General features: G+C 49.1%; 1 protein-coding gene across 1 annotated transcript in view; it reads right to left on the reverse strand.

Annotated features, from left to right (window-relative positions):
- LOC135548371 (roundabout homolog 1-like) overlaps positions 1–14,623 on the reverse strand; it is a 190,196-nt gene that overhangs the window by 95,785 nt on the left and 79,788 nt on the right. The gene's annotated exons all lie outside the window — the stretch shown is intronic.

The raw sequence follows: 14,623 nt of genomic DNA on the forward strand, positions 1-14,623 counted from the left end.
GGATTGAGGGCTGGGTTTTGACTAGGCCATTCCATGACATTTAAATGTTTCCCCTTAAACTACTCGAGTGTTGCTTTAGCAGTATGCTTAGGGTAATTGTCTTGCTGGATGGTTAACTTCCATCCCAGTCTCAAATCTCTGGAAGACTGAAACAGGTTTCCCTCAAGAATTTTCCTGTATTTAGCGCCATCCATCATTCCTTAAATTCAGACCAGTTTCCCAGTCCCTGCTGATGAAAAACATCCCCACAGCATGATGCTGCCACCACCATGCTTCACTGTGGGGGTGATGTTCTTGGGGTGCTGGGAGGTTTTGGATTTGCGCCAGCCATAGCATTTTCCTTGATGGCCAAAACGCTCAATTTGACCAGAGTACCTTCTTCCATATGTTTGCGAGTCTCTCACATGCCTTTTGGCAAACATCAAACATGTTTGATTATTTTTTTCTTTAACCTGTTGATGCTCTGGGGGCGCAATTTCATTTTTGAATGAAAAACGTTCCCGTTTTAAACAAGATATTTTGTCACAAAAAGATGCTCGACTATGCATATAATTGCTACTGTTCGAAAGAAAACACTCTGACGTGTCCAGAAATACAAAGATCTTCTCTGTGCGTGCCCTATAACGTGAGCTTCAGGCAAAACCAAGATGAGATGGCATCCAGGAAATGACAAGGATTTTTGAGGCTCTGTTTTTCATGATCTCCTTATATGGCTGTGAACGCAAGAGGAATGAGTCAACCCTTTCTGTCGTTTCCCCAAGGTGTCCGCAGCATTGTGACGTATTTGTGGGCAGATCATTGGAAGATTGACCATAACAGACCACATTTACCACGTGTCCGCCCGGTGTCCTGCGCCGAAATTGGTGCGCAAAAGTCACCTGCCAGTATTTTTCCATGCGATACAGAGAGGAAAGCAAGCTTCCACGAACTGCATGTCAATGAAGAGATATGTGAAAAAACACCTTGAGGATTGATTCCAAACAACGTTTGCCATGTTTCGGTCAATATTATGTAGTTAATCCGGAAAAAGTTTCACGTTGTAGGTGACTGCATTTTCGGTTCGTTTCGGTAGCCAGACGCAATGTAGAAAATGGAACGATTTCTCCTACACACAGACGCTTTCAGGAAACACCGCGCATTTGGTATGTGACTGAGAGCCTCCTCATTGAAAACATCAGAAGCTCTTCAAAGGTAAATGATTTTATTTATTTGGTTATCTGGTTTTTGTGAAAATGTTGCGTGCTACATGCTACACAAAATGCTATGCTAGCTTTGCATACTCTTACACAAATTAGTCAATTTCTATGGTTCAAAAGCATATTTTGAAAATCTGAGATGACAGTGTTGTTAAGAAAAGGCTAAGCTTGAGAGCAAACGCATTATTTTAATGCGATTTTCAGAAATCGTTAACGTTGCGTTATGCTAATGAGCCTGAGGCTTTAGTCACAAACCCGGATCCGGGTTGGGGAGTTTCAAGAAGTTAAGCAATGGATTATTTTCTGACCACTCTTCTGTAAAGCCCAGCTCTGTGAAGTGTACGGCTAAAGTGTGGAGCTTTGCAGCTCCTTCGGGGTTATCTTTGGTCTCGTTGTTGCCTCTCTGATAAATGCCCTCCTTGCCTGGCCCGTTAGTTTTGGTGGGTTTGTATATTTTTTATAACCTAACCCTGATCTGTACTTCTCCACAACTTTGTCCCTGACCTGTTTGGAGAGCTCCTTGGTCTTCATGCAGCGACCCAAAAAAACGACTCCGAAAAAGAGGGAAACGTGGCGGTCTTCTGGTCAGACTACGGAGACGGGCACATCGTGCCCCACTTCCTAGCATTCTTCTTGCCAATGTCCAGTCTCTTGACAACAAGGTTGATGAAATCCGAGCAAGGGTAGCATTCCAGAGGGACATCAGAGATTGTAACGTTCTGTGCTTCACGGAAACATGGCTCACTGGAGAGACGCTATCCGAAGCGGTGCAGCCAACGGGTTTCTCCACGCATCGCGCCGACAGAAGGGGTGGGGGTGTATGCCTTATGGCTAACGAGGCATGGTGCGATGAAAGAAACATACAGGAACTCAAATCCTTCTGTTCACCTGATTTAGAATTCCTCACAATCAAATGTAGACCGCATTATCTACCAAGAGAATTCTCTTCGATTATAATCACAGCCGTATATATCCCCCCCCAAGCAGACACATCGATGGCTCTGAACAAACTTTATTTAACTCTTTGCAAACTGGAAACCATTTATCCGGAGGCTGCATTCATTGTTGTTGGGGATTCTAACAAGGCTAATCTGAAAACAATACTCCCTAAATTTTATCAGCATATCGATTGCGCAACCAGGGGCGGAAAAACCTTGGATCACTGTTACTCTAACTTGCGTGACGCATATAAGGCCCTGCCCCGCCCCCTTTCGGAAAAGCTGACCACGACTCCATTTTGCTGATACCTGCCTACAGACAAAAGCTAAAAAAAGAAGCTCCCACGCTGAGGTCTGTCCAACGCTGGTCCGACCAAGCTGACTCCACACTCCAAGACTGCTTCCATCACGTGGACTGGGACATGTTTCGTATTGCGTCAGATAACAACATTGACGAATACGCTGATTCGGTGTGCGAGTTCATTAGAACGTGCGTTGAAGATGTCGTTCCCATAGCAACGATTAAAACATTCCCTAACCAGAAACCTTGGATTGATGGCAGCATTCGCGTGAAACTGAAAGCGCGAACCACTGCTTTCAATCAGGGCAAGGTGTCTGGTAACATGACTGAATACAAACAATGCAGCTATTCCCTCCGTAAGGCTATCAAACAAGCTAAGCGTCAGTACAGAGACAAAGTAGAGTCACAATTCAACGGCTCAGACACAAGAGGCATGTGGCAGGGTCTACAGTCAATCACGGACTACAGGAAGAAATCCAGCCCAGTCACGGACCAGGATGTCTTGCTCCCAGGCAGACTAAATAACTTTTTTGCCCGCTTTGAGGACAATACAGTGCCACTGACACTGCCTGCAACGTAAAAATGTGGTCTCTCCTTCACTGCAGCCGAGGTGAGTAAAACAGCTGGCTGGTGTGTTTACGGACATATTCAATCAATCCCTATACCAGTCTGCTGTTCCCACATGCTTCAAGAGGGCCACCATTGTTCCTGTTCCCAAGAAAGCTAAGATAACTGAGCTAAACGACTACCGCCCCGTAGCACTCACTTCCGTCATCATGAAGTGCTTTGAGAGACTTGTCAAGGACCATATCACCTCCACCCTACCTGACACCCTAGACCCACTCCAATTTGCTTACCGCTCAAATAGGTCCACAGACGATGCAATCTCAACCACACTGCACACTGCCCTAACCCATCTGGACAAGAGGAATACCTATGTGAGAATGCTGTTCATCGACTACAGCTCGGCATTCAACACCATAGTACCCTCCAAGCTCGTCATCAAGCTCGAGACCCTGGGTCTCGACCCCGCCCTGTGCAACTGTGTACTGGACGTCCTGACGGGCCGCCCCCAGGTGGTAAGGGTAGGTAACAACATCTCCTCCCCGCTGATCCTCAACACTGGGGCCCCACAAGGGTGCGTTCTGAGCCCTCTCCTGTACTCCCTGTTCACCCACGACTGCGTGGCCACGCACGCCTCCGACTCAATCATCAAGTTTGCGGACGACACAACAGTGGTAGGCTTGATTACCAACAACAACGAGACGGCCTACAGGGAGGAGGTGAGGGCCCTCGGAGTGTGGTGTCAGGAAAATAACCTCACACTCAACGTCAACAAAACTAAGGAGATGATTGTGGACTTCAGGAAACAGCAGAGGGAACACCCCCCTATCCACATCGATGGAACAGTAGTGGAGAGAGTAGCAAGTTTTAAGTTCCTCGGCATACACATCACAGACAAACTGAATTGGTCCACTCACACAGACAGCATCGTGAAGAAGGCGCAGCAGCGCCTCTTCAACCTCAGGAGCCTGAAAAAATGTGGCTTGTCACCAAAAGCACTCACAAACTTCTACAGATGCACAATTGAGAGCATCCTGGCGGGCTGTATCTCCGCCTGGTACGGCAACTGCTCCGCCCTCAACCGTAAGGCTCTCCAGAGGGTAGTGAGGTCTGCACAACGCATCACCGGGGGTAAACTACCTGCCCTCCAGGACACCTACACCACCCGATGTTACAGGAAGGCCATAAAGATCATCAAGGACATCAACCACCCGAGCCACTGCCTGTTCACCCCGCTATCATCCAGAAGGCGAGGTCAGTACAGGTGCATCAAAGCTGGGACCGAGAGACTGAAAAACAGCTTCTATCTCAAGGCCATCAGACTGTTAAACAGCCACCACTAACATTGAGTGGCTGCTGCCAACACACTGACACTGACTCAACTCCAGCCACTTTAATAATGGGAATTGATGGGAAATGATGTAAATATATCACTAGCCACTTTAAACAATGCTACCTTATATAATGTTACTTACCCTACATTATTCATCTCATATGCATACGCATATACTGTACTCTATATCATCGACTGCATCCTTATGTAATACATGTATCACTAGCCACTTTAACTATGCCACTTTGTTTACATACTCATCTCATATGTATATACTGTACTCGATACCATCTACTGTATCTTGCCTATGCTGCTCTGTACCATCACTCATTCATATATCCTTATGTACATATTCTTTATCCCCTTACACTGTGTATAAGACAGTAGTTTAGGAATTGTTAGTTAGATTACTTGTTGGTTATTACTGCATTGTCGGAACTAGAAGCACAAGCATTTCGCTACACTCGCATTATCATCTGCTAACCATGTGTATGTGACAAATAAATAAAATTTGATTTGATTTGATTTGATTTTTGATTTGACTTGTTTGGTGTTGCCACTTGCTTAGTGGTGTTGCAGACTCTGGGGCCTTTCAGAACAGGTGTATATATACTGAGATCATGTGACAGATCAGGTGACAATTAGATTTTACACAGGTGGACTTCATTTAACTAATTGTGTGACTTCTGAAGGTAATAGCAGAGGGTTGAATACATATGCACACACCACTTTTACGTTTTTTTTATTTTTTTAATTTCACTTCACCAATTTGGACTATTTTGTGTATGTCCATTACATGAAGTCCAAATGAAGATACATTTAAATTACAGGTTGTGAATACCTTTGCAAGGCACTGTACATGCACACATGCACACATGGCACGCAAGCTGTATGGAAAGAAAGCAAAGACTCCTAGCACACACAGAGCAGTATGAGGTTAAGGTCATCCCCCTTAATATGGCCATTTGTTTCTGCTGTCATGCCATGAGTGAGCGAGCCATGAGGAGTGATGGGGTAGGGGTCAGGGGGTCAGGGGGAGGCAGAACACATCTATACAGTTTAGATTTGAGACAGCAGAAGGAAACAGCTGAGTGAAAGACCCACTTCTGAGGTGGAGAGGGAGAGAGAGAGAGAGAGAGAGAGAGAGAGAGAGAGAGAGAGAGAGAGAGAGAAGCAGACTGGCATTCTGTTTCAATTAACAGCAACATGCAGGCAGGGCAAGCCAGCCTCACGGCTCAGTAAGAACTAGCCTCCTCTCCTCTCCGTTTCTCGCGTAACAGAGGGGCCTCCCCTGTTGTCCTGTTACACACACACAGGCCATCAGAGGGGCCACAGAGAGCCACAGATATGAATAGCATCTGTATACAATCTGAGTGTCTCCCACTCCTGATATACTGCAAGGCTTTTGTCTCATGGGTTGTCATGCCTGAGCATGCAGACGAGAGCTGTCCGGCTGAACAAACCAGCTGTTGGTCAGGCTCTGTATCATTCCACTGTCTCCTTTGACCTGGTACGAGTAAAACCAACACTGCAGTGTATCTCTGCTGATCACATTTCCAATGTGTGCAAGCACACAACACACAGCCAGCACGAGCAATGTGAACACCTCCTCAATGTGTAACCAACCCACATGCTTGGTCCATTCTCTCTCTCTCTCACACACACACACACACACACACACACACACACACACACACACACACACACACACACACACACACACACACACACACACACACACACACACACACACACACACACACACACACACACACACACACACACACACTCTTTCCCTGGTCTGTTAGTTTACAGATATACACACACCAATCTGTGTCTGACTCTGTGCCAGGCCTTCAGTGGTCTGAATGAGTGAGCTGGTGGATTTAATTAGTCCTGTGTCCATACACATGGAAATGTATCCGACGGCGTCACAGCAACACACGCACACACACGTCGAAGCTTGTCACATCGCCATCCACTCAGTGTTCAACACGCCCCACGGTGGCATACGCAGTCTTACACATACACAACAAAGCACAGTGAGGATGCAGTGGGAGACACTTTCCAGCTTAATGATTTTGTCTATTTAGGTGATTTGTATGTAGCACATGTAACTGGTTTTGGAGAGGATCGGAATGAAAAGATCTTGCTTGACTGGTTGTTCCAGGGGTGCAGGGCCCAGCTGGGGTGGAGAGGAAAGGGGTAGAGAACCAGATTTGGTTGGGGAGTGAGGGGTACCGTTGCGGGGGAAGGGAGAGAAGGCTCCTTGATCAATAGCTCCACAGATTAAATGTGAACGGCGCTCATGTGCACGCTGGGTCCACAGACGACCCCCTCGCTCCAAAAAATCAAAAATAGATTTTCGTGGTCGGGAGGGCCATTCTTCATCATTAGAGCACCACATTGAAGCGGCTGACCTGGTCAGGAAGTAGAATCACATCACATCACACCCTCCATCTGGGATCAGCCATCAAACACTAAGCACGGACTCATCCTCTGGTCTGGTTGGAGCTCTCTCTCTCTCCCCTCTCTCTCTACAGTATGTCTCCTCTCTCTCTCTCCCCTCTCTCTCTACAGTATGTCTCCTCTCTCTCTCTCCCCTCTCTCTCTACAGTATGTCTCCTCTCTCTCTCTCCCCTCTCTCTCTACAGTATGTCTCCTCTCTCTCTCTCCCCTCTCTCTCTACAGTATGTCTCCTCTCTCTCTCTCCCCTCTCTCTCTACAGTATGTCTCCTCTCTCTCTCTCCCCTCTCTCTCTACAGTATGTCTCCTCTCTAACTCTCTCCCCTCTCTCTCTCTACAGTATGTCTCCTCTCTCTCTCTTCCCTCTCTCTCTCTACAGTATGTCTCCTCTCTCTCTCTTCCCTCTCTCTCTACAGTATGTCTCCTCTCTCTCTCTACAGTATGTCTCCTCTCTCTCTCTCCCCTCTCTCTCTACAGTATGTCTCCTCTCTAACTCTCTCCCCTGTCTCTCTACAGTATGTCTCCTCTCTAACTCTATCCCCTCTCTCTCTACAGTATGTCTCCTCTCTCTCTCTCCCCTCTCTCTCTACAGTATGTCTCCTCTCTAACTCTCTCCCCTGTCTCTCTACAGTATGTCTCCTCTCTAACTCTCTCCCCTCTCTCTCTACAGTATGTCTCCTCTCTCTCTCTCCCCCCTCTCTCTACAGTATGTCTCCTCTCTCTCTCTCTCCCCTCTCTCTCTACAGTATGTCTCCTCTCTCTCACTCTCTACCCTCTCTCTCTACAGTATGTCTCCTCTCTCTCTCTCTCCCCTCTCTCTCTACAGTATGTCTCCTCTCTCTCTCTCCCTCTCTCTCTACAGTATGTCTTCTCTCTCTCGCTCTCTCCCCTCTCTCTCTACAGTATGTCTCCTCTCTCTCTCTCTCTCTCTCTCTCTCTCCCCTCTCTCTCTACAGTATGTCTCCTCTCTAACTCGCCCTCTCTCTACAGTATGTCTCCTCTCTCACGCTCTCTCTCCCCTCTCTCTCTCCCCTCTCTCTCTACAGTATGTCTCATCTCTAACTCTCTCCCCTCTCTCTCTACAGTATGTCTCATCTCTCTCTCTCCCCTCTCTCTCTCTACAGTATGTCTCCTCTCTAACTCTCTCTTTCCTCTCTACAGTATGTCTTCTCTCTAACTCTCTCCCCTCTCTCTCTACAGTATGTCTCATCTCTAACTCTCTCCCCTCTCTCTCTCTACAGTGTCTCCTCTCTAACTCTCTCTCCCCTCTCTCTCCACAGTATGTCTCCATTCTAACTCTCTCCCCTCTCTCTCTACAGTATGTCTCCTCTCTAACTCTCTCCCCTCTCTCTCTACAGTATGTCTCCTCTCTAACTCTCTCCCCTCTCTCTCTACAGTATGTCTCATCTCTAACTCTCTGCCCTCTCTCTCTACAGTATGTCTCCTCTCTAACTCTCTCTCTCTCCCCTCTCTCTACAGTATGTCTCCTCTCTAACTCTCTCCCCTCTCTCTCTACAGTATGTCTCCTCTCTAACTCTCTCTCTCTCCCCTCTCTCTCTACAGTATGTCTCCATTCTAACTCTCTCCCCTCTCTCTCTACAGTATGTCTCCTCTCTAACTCTCTCCCCTCTCTCTCTACAGTATGCCTCCTCTCTCTAACTCTCTCCCCTCTCTCTCTACAGTATGTCTCCTCCCTAACTCTCTCTCACTCCTCTCTCTCTCTACAGTATGTTTCCTCTCTAACTCTCTCCCCTCTCTCTCTACAGTATGCCTCCTCTCTCTAACTCTCTCCCCTCTCTCTCTACAGTATGTCTCCTCTCTAACTCTCTCCCCTCTCTCTCTACAGTATGTCTCCTCTCTAACTCTCTCCCCTCTCTCTCTACAGTATGCCTCCTCTCTCTCGCTCTCTCCCCTCTCTCTCTACAGTATGTCTCATCTCTAACTCTCTCCCCTCTCTCTCTGCAGTATGTCTTCTCTCTCTCGCTCTCTCCCCTCTCTCTCTCTACAGTATGTCTCCTCTCTCTCTCTCTCTCTCTCTCTCTCTCTCTCTCCCCTCTCTCTCTACAGTATGTCTCCTCTCTAACTCGCCCTCTCTATACAGTATGTCTCCTCTCTCACTCTCTCTCTCCCCTCTTTCTCTACAGTATGTCTCATCTCTAACTCTCTCCCCTCTCTCTCTACAGTAGTTCTCATCTCTAACTCTCTCCCCTCTCTCTCTACAGTATGTCTCCTCTCTAACTCTCTCTCTATCTACAGTATGTCTCCTCTCTAACTCTCTCTCTCTCTCTCTACAGTATGTGTCCTCTCTAACTCTCTCTCTCCTATCTTTCCCCTCCCCCTCCCCCTCCCTCTCTCTCCCTCTACAGTATGTCTCCTCTCTAACTCACTCTATCCCCGCTCTCTCTCTACCCCTCTCTCTGGACCCTGTCTCTTCACCTCTCTCTCTCTCCTTTCTCTGGCCAAATGAAGCCATCAATGATACAGTATGTAATGGGTGTCCTGGTCAGAGAAACTAGGATGAGATGAGAGAAACCACCACCCTACTACCTCTGAGCAGTAGGGCACGGTACTTAACCTGAATTGGCTCATTTCATTTCCAGCTGTATAAATACTGAATAATGTATAGAAATGTAAGCTACTTAAAGCGGGCCCGAATAATGGCCACTCACTCAGCTAAGCTCTATGAATAATGGAATAATCCACTGTAAAATATGGATAGATAACGTATATTAGCTCACTCTCATCCCTCCAGCTGTCCAGCGTCTCGAGGACCGACCCACAGCATTTCAAGAGCCAGAAACAGAGGGATGAGAAGGAGGAGGAGAGGAGATGGAGGGGTGTTGCATGATGGGGAATCCATTTTCCATAGAGCCATACCATGGGGCACTGTTGGGCCGAATGAAAAAGTGTCCCTGGAGCCCGAGGGCAAGTGTTCAGATGTGTCTATCACTGTAGACAGAGAGACAGGCAGCTGCTAGGCCCTGTGGACTGTAGACAGAGCCAGTGAGCTAACCCTAACCCCTGTGGACTGGAGACAGAGCCAGTGAGCTAACCCTAACCCCTGTGGACTGTAGACAGAGCCAGTGAGCTAACCCTAACCACTGTGGACTGTAGACAGAGCCAGTGAGCTAACCCTAACCCATGTGGACTGTAGACAGTGAGAATGTGAGCTAACCCTAACCCCTGTGGACTGCAGACAGAGAGACTGTGAGCTAACCCTAATTCCTGTGGACTGTAAACAGAGATACAGTCAGCTAACCCTAACCCCTGTGGACTATAGACAGAGAGAGACAGTGAGCTGACCCCTGTGGATTGTGGACAGAGAGACAGTGAGCTAACCCTAACCCATGTGGACTGTAGACAGAGAGACAGTGAGCTAACCCTAACTCCTGTGGACTGTAGCCAGAGATACAGTTTGCTAACCCTAACCCCTGTGGACTATAGACAGCGAGAGACAGTGAGCTAACCCCTGTGGATTGTGGACAGTGAGCTAACCCTAACCCCTGTGGACTGTAGACAGAGAGACAGTGAGCTAACCCTAACCCCTGCGGACTGTAGACAGACAGAGACAGTGAGCTAACCCTAACCCCTGTGGACTGTAGACAGAGAGAGACAGTGAGCTAACCCCTGTGGATTGTGGACAGAGAGACAGTGAGCTAACCCTAACACCTGTGGACTGTAGACAGAGAGAGACAGTGAGCTAACCCTAACCCCTGTGGACTGTAGACAGAGAGAGACAGTGAGCTAACCCTAATCCTTGTGGACTGTAGACAGAGATACAGTGAGCTAACCCTAACCCCTGTGGACTATAGACAGAGAGAGACAGTTGCTCCATGCCTACAGACAGACAGAAACTAAAACAAGAAGCTCCCGCGCTCAGGTTGTCACATTCTAACCTTTATTTCCTTTGTTTTGTCTTTATTTAGTATGGTCAGTGCATGAGTTGGGGTGGGCAGTCTATGTTTGTGGTTCTATGATTTTTCTATTTCTGTGTTTGGCCTGATATGGTTCTCAATCAGAGGCAGCTGTTTATCGTTGTCCCTGATTGAGAACCATATTTAGGTAGCCTGGGTTTCACTGTTGGTTTGTGGGTGTTTGTTTCCTGTGTCAGTGTTTGTGGACTGTTTCTTGTCCATTAAACTTTGTTATTTTGTATTTGTGTCATGTTCAGTCTTTTCTATTAAAACATGGACACTTACCACGCTGCGTTTTGGTCTGATCCTTGCTACACCTCTTCAGACGATGAGGAAAAAATCTGCCGTTACAGAAACACCCACCAACAGAGGACCAAGCGGCATGGTAACGGGCAGCAGCAGCAGCAGCAGTAGCAGCGAACACAAAGCAGAGAGGTGCTGGTATGAGGAGGCAGCACGGCGGCGTGGTTGGAAGTCTTGGGGGAAGTGTGGCGAAGCCAGGTAGGAGACCTGCGCTTACTTCCTTTGCTTACCGGAGAGAGAGAGGGACCGGGCAGGCACCGTGTTATGCGGTGGAGAGCACAATTTACCCAGTGCGTGTGCATAGCCCGGTGCGGTACATTCCAGCTCCTCGTATCGGCCGGCTAAAGTGGGAATCGAGCCAGGTGCCATGAAGCCGGCTCTACGCATCTGGTCTCCAGTGCGTCTCCTCGGGTCGGCATACATGGCACCAGCCTTACGCATGGTGTCCCCGGTTCGCCAGCACCAGTGCGGCGAGGTGGAATAGGCCGCACTGGTCGGGCTACGGGGAGCATTCAACCAGGTAAGGTTGGGCAGGCTCGGTGCTCAAGAGCTCCAGTGTGCCTGCACGGTCCGGTCTATCCAGTGCCACCTCCACACACCAACCCTCCGGTGGCAGCCCCCAGAACCAGGCTGTCTCTCCGTTTTCGGCCTACAGGGTCTCCCGCATGTCCAGCACTGCCAGAGCCTCCCTTCTGTCCAGAGCTGCCAGAGTCTCCCATCTGTCCTGAGCTGCTAGAGTCTCCCGTCTGTCCTGAGCTGCTAGAGTCTCCCATCTTTCCTGAGCTGCTAGAGTCTCCCGTCTGTCCTGAGCTGCTAGAGTCTCCAGTCTGTCCTGAGCCGTCAGTCAGCCAGGAGCTGCCAGAGCCATCAGTCAGCCAGGATCTGCCAGAGCCGTCAGTCAGCCAGGACCTGCGAGAGCCGTCAGTCAGCCAGGAGATGCCAGAGCCGCCAGCCAGCTAGGAGCTGCCAGAGCCGCCCGCCTGCCAAGGGCTGCCAGAGCAGTCAGTCAGCCAGGAGCTGCCAGAGCCGTCAGTAAGCCAGGATCTGCCAGAGCCGTCAGTCAGCCAGGCGATGCCACAATCGCACTTCACTCCAGCGCTACCGGAGTCTCCCGCCTGTATCCCCGGTCCATTCGGGACACATGTCTAGGGTCCCCAGTCCAAGGTCGGTGGTGAGGGTCGCCACTGTAAAGAGGCCACAGAGGCGGGCGCAGAGGCGCACTAGAACTATGGTGAAGTGGGGTCCCCGTCCCGCACCAGAACCACCACCGCGGACAGACGCCCACCCAGAACATCCCCTATAGGTTCAGGTTTTGCGTCCGGAGTCCGCACCTTTGGGGGGGGGGGGGGTACTGTCACGTTCTGACCTTTATTTCCTTTGTTTTGTATTTATTTAGTATGGTCAGGGCGTGAGTTGGGGTGGGCAGTCTATGTTTGTGTTTCTATATTTTTTCTATTTCTGTGTTTGGCCTGATATGGTTCTCAATCAGAGGCAGCTGTTTATCGTTGTCCCTGATTGAGAACCATATTTAGGTAGCCTGGGTTTCACTGTTGGTTTGTGGGTGTTTGTTTCCTGTGTCAGTGTTTGTGCCACACGGGACTGTTTCGTTTCCATTTCACTTTGTTATTTTGCATTTGTGTCATGTTCAGTCTTTTCTATTAAAACATGGACACTTACCACGCTGCTTATTGGTCCGATCCTTGCTACACCTCTTCAGACGAAGAGGAGGAAATCTGCCGTTACACAGGTCTGTTCAACACTGGTCCGACCAATCTGATTCCCCGCTTCAAGACTGCTTCGATCACGTGGACTGGGATATGTTCCACATTGCTTCCAACAACAACATTGACGAATACGCTGATTCAGTGAGAGAGTTCATTAGAAAGTGCATTGACGATGTCGTTCCCATAGCAACGATTAAAACATTCCCAAACCAGAAACCGTGGATTGATGGCAGCATTCGCGTGAAACTGAAAGCGCGAACCACTGCTTTTAACCAGGGCAAGGTGAGCGGAAACATGACCGAATACAAACAGTGTAGCAATTCCCTCCAAAGAAGCTAAGCGTCAGTATAGAGACAAAGTAGAGTCACAATTCAACGGCTCAGACACAAGAGGTATGTGGCAGGGTCTACAGCCAATCACGGATTACAAAAAGAAAACCAGCCCCGTCACGGACCAGGATGTCTTGCTCCCAGGCAGACTAAATCACTTTTTTGCCCGCTTTGAGGACAATACAGTGCCACTGACACGGCCTGCAACAAAAACCTGCGGACTCTCCTTCACTGCAGCCGACGTGAGTAAAACATTTAAACGTGTTAACCCTCGCGAGGCTGCAGGCCCAGACGGCATCCCCAGCCGTGTCCTTAGAGCATGCGCAGTCCAGCTGGCTGGTGTGTTTACGGACATATTCAATCAATCCTTATCCCAGTCTGCTGTTCCCACATGCTTCAAGAGGGCCACCATTGTCCCTGTTCCCAAGAAAGCTAAGGCAACTGAACTAAATGACTACCGCCCCCTGGGCACTCACATCCGTCATCATGAAGTGCTTTGAGAGATTAGTCAGGGACCATATCACCTCCACTCTACGTGACACCCTAAACCCACTCCAATTACTGCTCAAATAGGTCCACAGATGCAATCTCAACCACAATGCACACCGACCTAACCCATCTGGACAAGAGGAATACCAAACTCGTCATCAAGCTCGAGACCCTGGGTCTCGACCCCGCCCTGTGCAACTGGGTCCTGGACTTCCTGACGGGCCACCCCCTGGTGGTGAGGGTAGGTAACAACATGTCCACCCCGCTGATCCTCAACACTGGGGCCCCACAAGGGTGCGTTCTGAGCCCTCTGCTGTACTCCCTGTTCACCCACGACTGCGTGGCCACGCACGCCTCCAACTCAATCATCAAGTTTGTGGACGACACTACAGTGGTAGGCTTGATTACCAACAACGACGAGACGGCCTACAGGGAGGAGGTGAGGGCCCTCGGAGTGTGGAGTCAGGAAAATAACCTCAAACTCAACGTCAACAAAACAAAGGAGATGAGTGTGGACTTCAGGAAACAGCAGAGGGAGCACCCCCCTATCCACATCGAACGGACAGTAGTGGAGAGGGTAGTAAGTTCCTCGGCGTACACATCACGGATAAATGGAATTGGTCCACCCACACAGACAGCGTCGCGGATAAGGCGCAGCAGCGCCTCTTCAACCTCAGGAGGCTGAAGAAGTTCGGCTTGTCACCAAAAGCACTCACAAACTTCTACAGATGCACAATCGAGAGCTGTCGGGCTGTTTCATCGCCTGGTATGGCAACTGCTCCATCCACAACCATAAGGCTCTCCAGAGGGTAGTGAGGTCTGCACAACGCATCACCGGGGGCAAACTACCTGCCCTCCAGGACACCTACACCACCCAATGTCACAGGAAGGCCATAAAGATCATCAAGGACTACAACCACCCAAGCCACTGCCTGTTCACCCCGCTATCATCCAGAAGGTGAGGTCAGTACAGGTGCATCAAAGCAGGGACTGAGAGACTGAAAAACAGCTTCTATCTCAAGGCCAACAGACTTAAACAGCCACCACTAACATTGAGTGGCTGCTG

This window comes from Oncorhynchus masou, chromosome 11 (genome assembly GCF_036934945.1).
Source record: "Oncorhynchus masou masou isolate Uvic2021 chromosome 11, UVic_Omas_1.1, whole genome shotgun sequence".
In the NCBI taxonomy this organism is placed as follows: Eukaryota; Metazoa; Chordata; class Actinopteri; order Salmoniformes; family Salmonidae; genus Oncorhynchus; species Oncorhynchus masou.